The sequence below is a fragment of the Scardinius erythrophthalmus genome, assembly GCF_964197995.2.
Source record: "Scardinius erythrophthalmus genome assembly, chromosome: 21".
Classification (NCBI taxonomy): Eukaryota; Metazoa; Chordata; class Actinopteri; order Cypriniformes; family Leuciscidae; genus Scardinius; species Scardinius erythrophthalmus.
In genome coordinates this window covers 3,011,369-3,024,808 of record NC_138241.1, presented here as the reverse complement: position 1 = coordinate 3,024,808, position 13,440 = coordinate 3,011,369, and the positions used below count along the sequence as shown (strand labels likewise).

Sequence of the window (13,440 nt, the reverse complement as noted above, 5' to 3'; positions counted from 1 at the left end):
TTTCTCAGAATTGCGAGATATAAAGTCAGAACTGCGTGAAATAAAGTCGCAATTGCGTAATATAAAGTCAGAATTGCGAGAAATAAAGTCAGAATTGCGTGAAATAAAGTCAGAATTGCGTGAAATAAAGTCAGAATTGCATGATATAAAGTCAGAATTGCGAGATATAAAGTCAGAATTGCGTGATATAAAGTCAGAATTGCGTGATATAAAGTCAGAATTGCGAGATATAAAGTCAGAATTGCGTGATATAAAGTCAGAATTGCGAGATATAAAGTCAGAATTGCGAAATATAAAGTCAGAATTGCGTGATATAAAGTCGGAATTGCGTGAAATAAAGTTGCAATTGCATGATATAAAGTCAGAATTGCGTGAAATAGTCAGAATTGCGAGATATAAAGTCAGAACTGCGTGAAATAAAGTCGCAATTGCGTAATATAAAGTCAGAACTGCGTGAAATAAAGTCAGAATTGCGTAATATAAAGTCAGAATTGCGTGAAATAGTCAGAATTGCGAGATATAAAGTCAGAACTGCGTGAAATAAAGTCGCAATTGCGTAATATAAAGTCAGAATTGCGAGAAATAAAGTCAGAATTGCGTGAAATAAAGTCAGAATTGCGTGAAATAAAGTCAGAATTGCGTGAAATAAAGTCAGAATTGCGTGATATAAAGTCAGAATTGCGAGATATAAAGTCAGAATTGCGTGATATAAAGTCAGAATTGCGAGATATAAAGTCAGAATTGCGTGATATAAAGTCAGAATTGCGAGATATAAAGTCAGAATTGCGAAATATAAAGTCAGAATTGCGTGATATAAAGTCGGAATTGCGTGATATAAAGTCAGAATTGCGTGAAATAAAGTTGCAATTGCATGATCAGATAAATCCCATCACATAGAGCCTCTTTCACCTAGATATCATCATATAGAGACTGTGTCTGTTCCCCGAATTTGGAAATCCAAAAAACGTTTAAACCCAACTAAGGTTAAAAATTTAATTGATGTTCAACAAATAAAAAACAGCTATAATACAGATGAGCAAATGCTAAAGCTTGGGTTGCTGAATATTCGATCGCTTACTTCAAAAGCACTCATTGTTAATGATATGATTTCAGATAATAACCTAGATGTGCTGTGTTTGACAGAAACCTGGCTAAAACCAAACGATTACATTACTTTAAATGAATCAACCCCGCAAGATTACTGTTATAAACATGAGCCTCGTCTGAAACGCAAAGGGGGTGGTGTTGCTGTAATCTATAGTAATAGTTTCAAAACCACTAAGAAATCAAGTTTTAAATATAATTCTTTTGAAGCATTGGTGCTTAATGTAAAAATATATAGTGTAAACGATAAATCACGTTTGAGATTTGTGCTGGCTACTGTATACAGGCCACCAGGGCACCATACAGACTTTATCAAAGAATTTGCGGACTTTCTATCAGAATTAATATTGACTGCAGATAAAGTACTAATTGTTGGTGATTTTAATATACACATCGATAATGAAAAAGATGCATTGGGATTGGCATTTAAAGACATTGTAAATTCAATTGGAGTTAGACAACACGTGTCAGGACCTACTCATCGTCGTAATCATACTCTAGATCTAATATTATCACGCGGAATAGATGTGGATGCCGTTGAAATTCTGCAGCAGAGCGATGACATCTCAGATCATTATCTAGTCTCGTGTAATTTGCATTTAGCCAAGGCTGCAAAGCCGACTCCGTGTTTCAAATATGTGAGACCTATCACTTCTGCTACTAAAGATTGCTTTATTAATAATCTTCCTAATCAGTTTCATCATCTCAGCATCTCAGATAGCTTAGAAGAACTAGATATTACAACAGAAACGTTTAACTCTCTCTTTTCCAGCACTTTAGACACAGTTGCTCCGTTGCGCTTAAAGAAGATTAAAGAAAATAGTCCAACGCCGTGGTACAACGAGCACACTCGGGCCCTTAAGAGAGCAGCCAGAAAAATGGAGCGCAACTGGAAGAAAACAAAACTAGAGGTATTTCGCATTTCATGGAAAGAGAGCTCAATTACTTACAGAGAGGCTTTAAAAGCTGCTAGATCTGCTTATTTTTCAACCCTATTAGAAGAAAATAAACATAATCCTAGGTATTTATTTGAAACGGTGGCTAAACTAACGAAAAATAAAGCTTCAAGCACCGAAGTTTCCAAGCAACACAGCAGTAATGACTTTATGAACTTCTTCACTTATAAGATTGATAATATCAGGGACAAAATTATAACTATGCAACCGTCTACTACAGTATCGCATCAGGCAGTGCATTGTAGTCTCCCTGAGGAAAAATTTGATTCATTCGTTGCTATAGGAGAGGAAGAATTTACTAAACTCATTAAATCATCTAAATCTACAACATGTATGTTAGACCCTATACCGACTAAGCTACTGAAAGAAATACTTCCAGAGGTCATAGATCCTCTTCTTAATATCATTAATTCGTCTTTGTCTCTAGGATACGTACCAAAAAACTTTAAGCTGGCTTTGATTAAACCGCTTGTTAAAAAAACGCAACTTGATCCTTCAGAATTAGTCAATTACAGGCCGATCTCGAATCTACCTTTTCTGTCAAAGATATTAGAAAAGGCAGTATCCTCACAACTGTGTTCCTTTCTTGAAAGAAATGATATCTGCGAGGATTTCCAGTCCGGATTTAGACCGTACCATAGTACCGAAACAGCTCTCGTTAGAGTCACAAATGATTTGCTCTTATCATCCGATCGTGGTTGTATCTCTCTATTAGTGTTACTCGATCTTAGCGCTGCATTTGACACCATCGACCACAACGTTCTTTTAAATAGATTAGAACATTATGTTGGCATTACAGGAAATGCACTAGCATGGTTTAAATCATACTTATCTGACCGTTATCAGTTTGTAGCAGTAAATGATGAGGTGTCTCATCGATCACAGGTTAAGTATGGCGTACCACAAGGCTCAGTATTAGGACCGCTGCTGTTCACTCTGTACATGCTACCATTAGGAGATATCATTAGGAAACATGGCATTAGCTTTCACTGTTATGCTGACGATACTCAGCTCTATATTTCTTCAAAACCTAACGAAACTTATCAATTCACAAAATTAACGGAATGCATAGCGGATATAAAAAATTGGATGACTTGTAATTTCCTACTTCTAAATTCTGAAAAAACAGAGTTTCTAATTATTGGACAAAAAACTTCCTCACGTAATAACCTAGAATACTGTCTAACACTTGATGGCTGCTCTGTGGAGTCTTCGTCGTCGGTTAGGAACCTGGGTGTGCTCTTTGATACCAATCTTTCATTTGAAAGTCACGTGTCTAGTATCTGTAAAACTGCATTTTTCCATCTTAAAAATATATCTAAATTACGTCATATGCTCTCATTGACAAATGCGGAACAATTAGTTCATGCGTTCATGACCTCAAGGCTAGATTATTGTAATGCTCTACTGGGTGGTTGCCCTGCACGCTTAATAAACAAACTACAGCTGGTCCAAAACGCAGCAGCTCGAGTTCTTACCAGAACCAGGAAGTATGACCATATTAGCCCAGTTCTGTCAAAACTGCACTGGCTCCCTATTAAACATCGCATAAATTTTAAAATATTGCTGATTACTTACAAAGCACTGAATGGTTTAGCTCCGCAGTACTTGAGCGAGCTCTTAACACATTATAGTCCGTCACGTCTATTACGATCTCAAAATTCCGGCCAGTTGATTATACCTAGAATATCAAAATCCACTGCTGGCGGTAGATCCTTTTCCTATTTAGCACCAAAACTCTGGAACAGTCTTCCTACCATTGTCCGGGAAGCAGACACACTCTGTCAGTTCAAAGCCAGATTAAAGACACATCTCTTTGACCTCGCTTTCACATAATACATTATAGACTTCTATAATTTAATGTTAGGCTGCATATAGTAGGTCAGCCGGAACCGGGAACACTTCCCAAAAATCCTGATGTACTCGTTACATCATGAGAAGAATGGCATCTACGCTAATTTTAGTGTCTGTGTTTATCCCAAGGTTTTTCCTGCAGCCTGCCGGATCCAGGCCGTATCCAGATCTGACGAAGGACCTTCACCTGGACCGATGACAACGCTGTGCTGAAGTGCCAACTAGTCTCTCCCTATGGAGGATCCCACTACCACTCTACAGATAAGGCGTTGTCGGGAAAATTCGTCTTGCGGTCCTACCCCAAAGCAACAAATAAAATAAAATTCCTTATCAAAATTTATAAGGAAAGACAAGTATTTTGTTTAGGCTTGGCTTGTAGGGAATTCCAAACCTGCGTATATTCTAACGCACATAACTATAGAACCCATTCTAAATGCGCATGTGACCGCCATCAGCGTTTCTCACAGGTTCGCGTTTAAAGTCTGTGTAGAGAGAATGGTGTCGTCTTAGCGGCCCCTAATTTAATAACAAATGATCATTGCGACGGAACCAAATCAATTAAAACTAACTTTAGATGGAAATAACTTAACTCTGCTGTAAAGCCGAAACAATCTCTGTTACCTTAAATTATACGCTTATCTCTGTAAAGCTGCTTTGAGACAATCTACATTGTTAAAAGCGCTATATAAATGAAGATGACCTGACCTGACCTGACCATGATATAAAGTCAGAATTGCGTGAAATAGTCAGAATTGCGAGATATAAAGTCAGAATTGCGCGATATAAAGTCAGAATTGTGAGAAATAAAGTCAGAATTGCGTGAAATAAAGTCAGAATTGCGTGAAATAAAGTCAGAATTGCGTGATATAAAGTCAGAATTGCGAGATATAGTCAGAATTGCGTGATATAAAGTCAGAATTGCGTGAAATAAAGTTGCAATTGCATGATATTAAGTCAGAATTGCGTGAAATAAAGTCAGAATTGCGAGATATAAAGTCAGAACTGCGTGAAATAAAGTCGCAATTGCGTAATATAAAGTCAGAATTGCGTGAAATAGTCAGAATTGCGTGAAATAAAGTCAGAATTGCGTGAAATAAAGTCAGAATTGCGTGATATAAAGTCAGAATTGCATGAAATAGTCAGAATTGCGTGAAATAAAGTCAGAATTGCGTGATATCAAGTCAGAATTGCGTGATATAAAGTCAGAATTGCGTGATATAAAGTCAGAATTGCGTGAAATAAAGTCAGAACTGTGTGAAATAAAGTCAGAATTGCGTAATAAAGTCAGAATTGCGTGATATAAAATCAGAATTGCGTGATATAGTCAGAATTGCGAGAAATAAAGTCAGAATTGCGTGAAATAAAGTCAGAATTGCGTGAAATAAAGTCAGAATTGCGTGATATAAAGTCAGAATTGCGAGATATAAAGTCAGATTGTGAGATATAAACTATTCTGAGGTAAAAAAAAAAGTCGGTCTTTTTTTTCCTTAGAATTGGACTTTATATCTCACAATTCTGACTTTATATCTCACAATTCTGACTTTATATCACGCAATTTCGACTTTATTTCACGCAATTCTGAGAAATAAAGTCAGAATTGCGAGATGTAAACTTGTACATCATTTTTGCCAATACGCAAAAATTGCGTATTATAAAGTCAGAATTGCGTGATATAAAGTCGCAATTACGAGAAAAAAAGACTTTATATCACGCAATTGCAAAGAATTTCACGCAATTCTGACTTTATATCTCACAATTCTGACTTTATTTCACGCAATTCTGACTTTATAACATGCAATTGCGACTTTATTTCACGCAGTTCTGACTTTATATCTCGCAATTCTGAGAAATAAAGTCAGAATTGCGAGGTGTAAACTCGCAATTGTGAGATAAAAAGTCGCAATTATCTTTTAAACTGTTTTATTCTGTGGCGGAAACAAGCTTCCATACCTTTGCTTTCCTCATCCAGTTTTAGGTTTATGTGACCGCAGTGTACAGATGTTATTTGTGATCCACATTCCTGTAGTTGCCTGGTAACACACGTGTGCTAAACAGACTCAAGATCATCTTGCACATGTGACCCTGACAACCTAAAATGTTTTATTCTGTGGCGGAAACAAGCTTCCATACAAAGGTGATGATAACCCCTGAAATCTGCCAGTTTTCTGTGTATCCATTAACTCTGTGTTGAGATGAGCGCTGATGATGAATCAGGAGAATTAGCTCAGTTGTAATTAATGCCATTACAGGCAGTGAGAGGATCGAGGACTCTCTTAAAAGCGGAGGTGAAACTATCAATCCATTAGTACAATGACCTTCTCTGAGCTGCTGATGTGGGAGAGCAAATCTGCCCTCGTGTACACACACTGATCCCGACACAGATACCGAATTCAATGTGAAAAACACACAAGGTATTAACATTAAAAATATTATAAACCAACACGTGTCGGCAGAGAAACTGCCTTCATCAGGGCATAAAAGAAAAAGACACTCAAAACGTGCAGAACGGCTCATACTATGTTTTTAATAGTCTTGTGTATATTTAAAGTATAATATTTATATTTATGAGTGTATCATTGGTGACATTTTTTTATATTTAAGGTTTATTTTATATTGATTAGCATATTATTAGTGCATTTTTTATATTTAAGGTAAAGAATTTTATATTGATTAGTGTATAATGGTGCATTTTTTTTATAGTTAAGGTATATTTAATATTGATTAGTGAATTACTTGGTGTATTTTTTATATTGAAGGTAAAATATTTATATTGACTAGTATATTATTGGTGAATTTTTTATATTTAAGGTATAATATCTTTATTTATGAGTGTATTATTAGTGCACTTTTTATATTTAAGGTATTGCCACTGTCATGTTCTGTTTGGTTTTGTTTTCCCTGTCACCAATTGCCTGAGTTCTCCTTCACTGTTTGTTGTCATGGTTTCTAATTAGTTTTTTGCACCTGTGCTTTGTTCTGTTGATTATCATCCCTGTGTATATAAGTCCTCAGATCTCTTTGTTCAGTGTGCTAAGAGTTCTTCAGTGTTCATTCAAACAAGTCTCCTTGTTTCTATTGATCATTCTGCGTCACGCTTCGTACTCGGTTTATAATACACAGTTACGTAACAGAACATCGAACCTAAAACATAGATACAGCAGCAGCATTTATTGCCATCTCCCGTAAAGGTGTTCCTTAGATTACTCTCGTGCCCAGATGCGTCCTCAGGAACTGAAATTTGGCACCGATTGATTTAATGTGAATCGGTACTCTGTAGTACCAACGTTATTTGGTCGGTGCCATTAAAAGTACAGAGTTCGTATCCAACCCTATCCCTCAGGCTTCGGACGTCTGGTTTTCCAGCTGCGCTTCGACCCTCCACCCCTCTGGCTCTACCAGGCTCCTCCTTCCCTCCGGTTCCACCATTGTCCTCAGTCCCACTGTACGCCTTGGCCCTAAAGGCATATGGACTCTGGGTTCTCATCTCTGCCTGGGTCTCCACCTCTGTCGGTCCGGTCCTTGCTCCACCCTGACTCCTGCCCCCATAGGTTCCACCGTGGGCTTTCGTTCTGGCTCTTCTCTGGCTCCTCTCTTCATTGTCTTGTCTATGGGGTTTCCCAACTTCTCCAAGGTTTCATCTTTCTCCAGCTCCTCGTCCATCTCCGGACACCCCCTCCCTCCCTCCCTCCCTGCTCGGTTGGATCTATTGTGGCTCGAGTATGCGCCTTCCGGCATAGGGTGTACTGTCATGGTCATGTTCTGTTTTCCTGTCACTAATTGTGGTACATATAAGGTATAATAATTATATTTATGGGTGTAGTATTTGTGCATTTTTTAATATTTAGGTATAATAATTATATTTATGGGTGTATTATTGGTGCAATTTTTATATTTAAGGTATAATATTTTTATTTATGGGTATATTATTGGTGATTTTTTATATTTAATGTACAGGGTGGGCCATTTATATGGATACACCGTAATAACATGGGAATGGTTGGTGATATTAAAGTCCTGTTTGTGGCACATTAGTATATGTGAGGGGGCAAACTCCTCAAGATGGGTGGTGACCATGACATATACTAATGTGCCACAAACAGGACTTTAATATCACCAACCATTCCCATGTTATTACGGTGTATCCATATAAATGGCCCACCCTGTATAATATTTATATTTATGGGTGTATTATTGGTGCTTTTTTATATTTAAGGTATAATATTTGTATGGGTGTATTATTGGTGCAGTTTTTTTTCCCGTCATCAACTTTTGCAACCCCTTCTCGCATGAGCACCTTTCGAAAATTATTTGTTGCCAAGTGTGACAAATCTGTCTGATCGTCACCGCTGAGGGAGCAGCACTGGCACGCACACACAAACGCACTTGCATACATACCCCATTCACTCTCCAGTCCCGTCCCTCACCTGTTGTTTTGCCATCGGCAACGCGGGTGCACACGCCGGTCCGATGGCTCACGGACATTTCTCCACACCACATTACCCCTGCAGTCCATAAGCATATCCGATCTCACACACACACACACACACACACACACACACAAATCGTCCGTGTCTTGTGTTTGTTCGCGTACCTTCGTTTGTTTGGTTGTTGTATGGGCGTAGTCGGGCTTTGGCGGGTAAACATTGCATCGGCCAAACCGAGCAGACGAAGAGCGGATACATGTGGCAAAATAGTGGGGTCGCGCCTGCGCAGTGCCGCCAAAGCTGGTGTAACCATTGTCTTGTGATTAGGGGGGATTATATGTGAATTAAGTGTTTGGTATTTATGTGTTTCGGTGTTGTTAATAATGATGTCTTATTACAATGTATTTATTTGATAATTACCAGTGAGAAATATTGTTTAATGTTGATTGATGAACATTTTGGTGGGTACAATGTAACTGGTAAGAATTTAAATGAATATCTTTTCCTCTCAATGGGGTTTTCCAAAGAAGGCGGAGTCTGGCCTATAAAAAGGGAGGCCAGACTCACAATCAGGACTTGTTAACCAAGTCAGAGCGAGAGTGCAACTGCGGTGCCTCAAGCAAACCTTGTACTGGGAATACGTTTTGGAGAGTTTTCCATCTTTATTTTTATTTTATTTATTTTTGGTACTTTTAGGTTTTTGGTGTTCACCTGTATATATATGTGTTTCACTGTGGACCGTCTGTGGATATTGGCACTGTAAATAAATTACACCTTGCACGAGAGTGCTCTGCGAGTAAGCCATCATTTTGTTTACATCCTCACGGACCCAAGTTACCATTATTCCCTTCCCCGGAAGCGAGCAGTGGCGCTCGCGTCATCACACCAAGTTTTTTTCAATTGATGATTGAAATTATTTGTTTGTTCCTTAAAAATAAATAAATAAACAAATAATTAAATTTCTCATGAACATTAGTTGATCCTTCATACTCAATTTCGCCATGCAAAAAAGGCTTTGCCTATTTTACGGGGATCATCTTGATGGACGTATAAATAAATTGTAATTGCGTTTTGAACGCAGGAATGTGCCGTTCATGGAGCTTTTCTAATGCCGCGATCCAGGCAACCTGTAACCCGTGTTTTTCCAACCTTATGCCCGTGAAAGTGCACTGGAACGGCAGTCAAACCCGTGACTTCCCACCCGTGAACTCGTACTAGATCGATGTACTCCCAGTTACGAGTTGGAAAAACACGGGTTACAGGTTGCCTGGAACGCGGCATTATGTACGACAGCCAGTTTCTGATCCATCAATGACTACGTTTACATGCAGCCAATAACCCGTTAAAAACCGGAATATTAGCAATAACCCAGTCGCGCACGGCCATGTAAACACCGGCAAAAACCCGGATATGCTCATATCCCGGTTTTTAAAACCCCGGATATGATCCCTGGGGTACCCCTTTTCTAACCCGAATGTTTGGTCATGTAAACGCGTATCAGCATATCCCCATCAAAAGGAACATTGATTTGTGTTCTGCGTATGTTCTATTCGCAAGGAATCTTGGTCTTTTGAGGAGAGACGGCGCATACAAAACCCCGCGTGCAGTATACCAGAAGTAAACAAGAAGTAGAGGTAAACATGGCGAGACGCAGCACAGCACCACACTTTGAGCGAGGAGGAAAGCGCAAACACAGGCGATCGCTATCTGCCCCGAACTATTCATTATCCGCCCCGAACTATTCATTATCCGCGTGCTGCTGCTGTTGTTGTTGTCTTTGGATACAGGAAGAAGAATCGGAAATGACGCATATTGCGTCTTAAGGTTGTCCGTACGTCCAGGCGCTAACCGTGCGTCGCCGTTTACATCGGGATATTGCCAATTGATTACAAATTCCATGTATACAGGAGTAACTCTCTCTGCTCACGCATGTAAACGGGTTATTCCGAATATTTCAGAAACCCAAATAGTGACCTTAACCCGACCATAACCCGAATTTTAACAGCTTGTAAACGGCTTGGGCAAGACCTGAAGTGCTGGTCATATTGTTTTTAGCCATGAGGTCATAAGATCCCCCTGATACGCACCCTAAGGGAAGCCCAACAGCAACACGGGACTCCAGCAAACGGGCTGGGGTTTATTCTGAGCGTTTGCGAGGCTGAAGGCCACATGCCAGCATGACACACATTATTCCACACATGGTCTTGTAAGTGGGTCATATATGCATTAGCAGGCTAAACAATTAACACCCGTTCTAAACTATCCTGTGTAAGATTTATTGAAGAACACCAAATGTAGTATAGCAGACTTTGTTCAAGTACTTGTTTTCTTTAAGAGTGAGCCCATCAAAAACTTCACTCGAAATCAAAAGGAAGAAATACGAATTACATTAAATATTTTGCATGAATGATGAAGAAAATGAAGCCTATTCTAGGATCATTAAAATGTTTTGCATTGTGACATTATTTTCATGAAAATCAACCCCTTATGGCCCATTTTCTTATTATTTGTATATCTTGGTAATGTTTGTTGTACTGCCTAAAATGTATTATTATTATTAACAAGTCATTCAGTATAGTATTTTTATATTGTTAAAATGCTCAAAAGCAAAACATCCAGATCCTTTCAGTAATGAGAATTTCTGTTAAAATCAACTAAACAAAAACAAAAGAAAGAAACGTAATTTTAATGTATATACAATACACATACTGTAGACATATAAACGGTATCACACCAGTTTGTTCTTCAGTTTTGCTTGTAGTTTAAGACAGAGAGCATGTGCTGACATTAACCAGACGCGATGCACTAAAATTCCAGCGACGAATAATGTGTCCACTAGGGGTGGGCGATATGACCTAAAATTAATATCACGGTATTTTTCATCTTTTGAACGGTGACGGTATAATATCACGGTATAACTTTTTTTTGGTACATTTTGGGAGGAGTAGCCTGTCCTGTCTCTCTTTAGTATGTGAATAAAGTTAATATTTTTATAATATAATAAGTAAATGGTAGGTATCCTTATCAAAAAGAGACATGGGAGAGTATTATGCATTCTCAACATTTATTTTGCAAAAAACCTAAAGATCTTACTTAACAGTGTACAACAAAACAAAAATTAGCAGTGTAATAACTAGGGCTGTTTTCGACTAAGGATTTTCATAGTCGAATCTGATTTTTTTGATTTTGCCGTAGTCGACTGATAGTCGAACCTTTTTTTTTTCTTTTTTTTAGATAGCAGCTAGATTTTTTCCATTTCAAACAAAAGAGCTAAAACACATATATCACACATTTATTATAATATTTCATAAACATGAGGAGCAATATGAGAGAGAAATTTGGTGATCGTTGTTTAGGTACATTAAACCACGTAAAGCTTTTTAACGCACATGAGAACCGCGTGGAGTCAACTCGCACATGAGAACCGCGTGGAGTCAGCTTTTTAACGCACATGAGAACCGCGTGGAGTCAGCTTTTTAACGCACATGAGAACCGCGTGGAGTCAACTCACAGCCGCTCCGCTGCCCTGCTGAAAATGTGAAGCAGAAACGCTTAATATCAGATAACGTCCATAATAATTGGACTCCGGGTTCGATTTTTTTTACCATTTTCAGTGGTTATGAGGAGCAATATGAGAGGGAAATTTGGTAATCGTTGTTTACATTAAACCACGTAAAGCTTTTTAACGCACATGAGAACCGTGTGGAGTCAACTCACAGCCGCTCCGCAGCCCTGCTGAAAATGTGAAGCAGATTTTTGAATACATTTTTATTTATTTACATTAGTAAGCTACAGGACATCGTCTTTCAAAACATAACCTGCGCGAAAGCGAAAAAATAAATAAAAATGTACCCAGCCCTTCTGAAAAAGCGAATGCGTCTCTGTCCCCAGCACATTTCAAACCAAACTGACGCCCATGTATTCGACTATGAGGTTCATAGTCGAATCAGACCTCTCCGAATCGAATCGTCGAATCCATTAGAAGTCAGCCCTATTATTTAGAATTAGATATTATTGATGTAAATGCAGCCGTTCAAGGAACATAATTGATTTATTACGGTATTGACGGTATTAGAAAATCCATGTCGTGGCGCAATGTCACACCGGTGATGACTATGACACCGGTGTACCGCCCACCCCTAGTGTCCACACTAGACGCGACGCGAGATGCGTCAAAATCAATCAAAACCCACAGCCAATCAGAGCAGTGTGTGGGCGGAGTCAGCCAATCAGAGCAGTGTGTGGGCGGAGTCAGCCAATCAGAGCAGTGTGTGGGCGGAGTCTCGTGGCGAGTGCACAGCACCAATAAGAGTAATCCTGAAGGCACTTGCAAGAAAATGGACAAGTAGCTACAAAATCAAATTCACAAATATTACACCATTTAAACATTATTAAAAATGCATAGGCTACTGAGTTACTAAAACAATGTTTGTCAAATAATACACTTGTTTGTTCACAGTTTGAACGTTCTTGTTTCCATTTGTTTAATTTCAAGATCTGTGAATTATCCATTGTTGCTTTTACAGCAAAGCTGGAGCACTAAATAATATTCAAAGTCACATTACACACTTTTAACATTAAATAAAGCACATAAACAGTGCCTGAGATTATCATCGCCACACTTTGTGTTTGTTGTTCCAGCGCGACATCACAGAAAAATAGAAACCGTTTCTAAAATAGAGTCGTGGCGTGTCGCCGTCGCGGCTGGTTAGGACAAACACTCTGATTAACATGGGAAATAACCTTTTATTGCGCGTCGCGTGTCGTTAGGACACGGTGTAATAAGTCGAGCCTACAGCTCATTATTGGGATGAGGTATCTTCAATACGGCACACAAATGGTTAATCTCAGCCAAGTTTAACTAGCACACACACACAGGGACGGGAGCGTGTCAACATTCGAGCACATCAGAGGGAAGCAGAACTAATTAAAACAAAGTTTCAGAGCTAAAAATAAGCCTCAGCAGCGTCTCTGGAGATGAACTTGACATCCTTTTCACCGCCACCAATTCATCACATTTCAGCACTTTAGAGAACCACCAAGAGAACTTAATTTTTCAATATTTCAACTTAATATAGGGCTTCATAAAATGTCGAATGTTT

General features: G+C 38.7%; 1 protein-coding gene across 1 annotated transcript in view; it reads right to left on the bottom strand.

The window, feature by feature from the left end:
* The window catches only part of ppp3r1a (protein phosphatase 3, regulatory subunit B, alpha a), a 37,777-nt gene that overhangs the window by 11,693 nt on the left and 12,644 nt on the right, over positions 1–13,440 (bottom strand). The window lies entirely within an intron of this gene.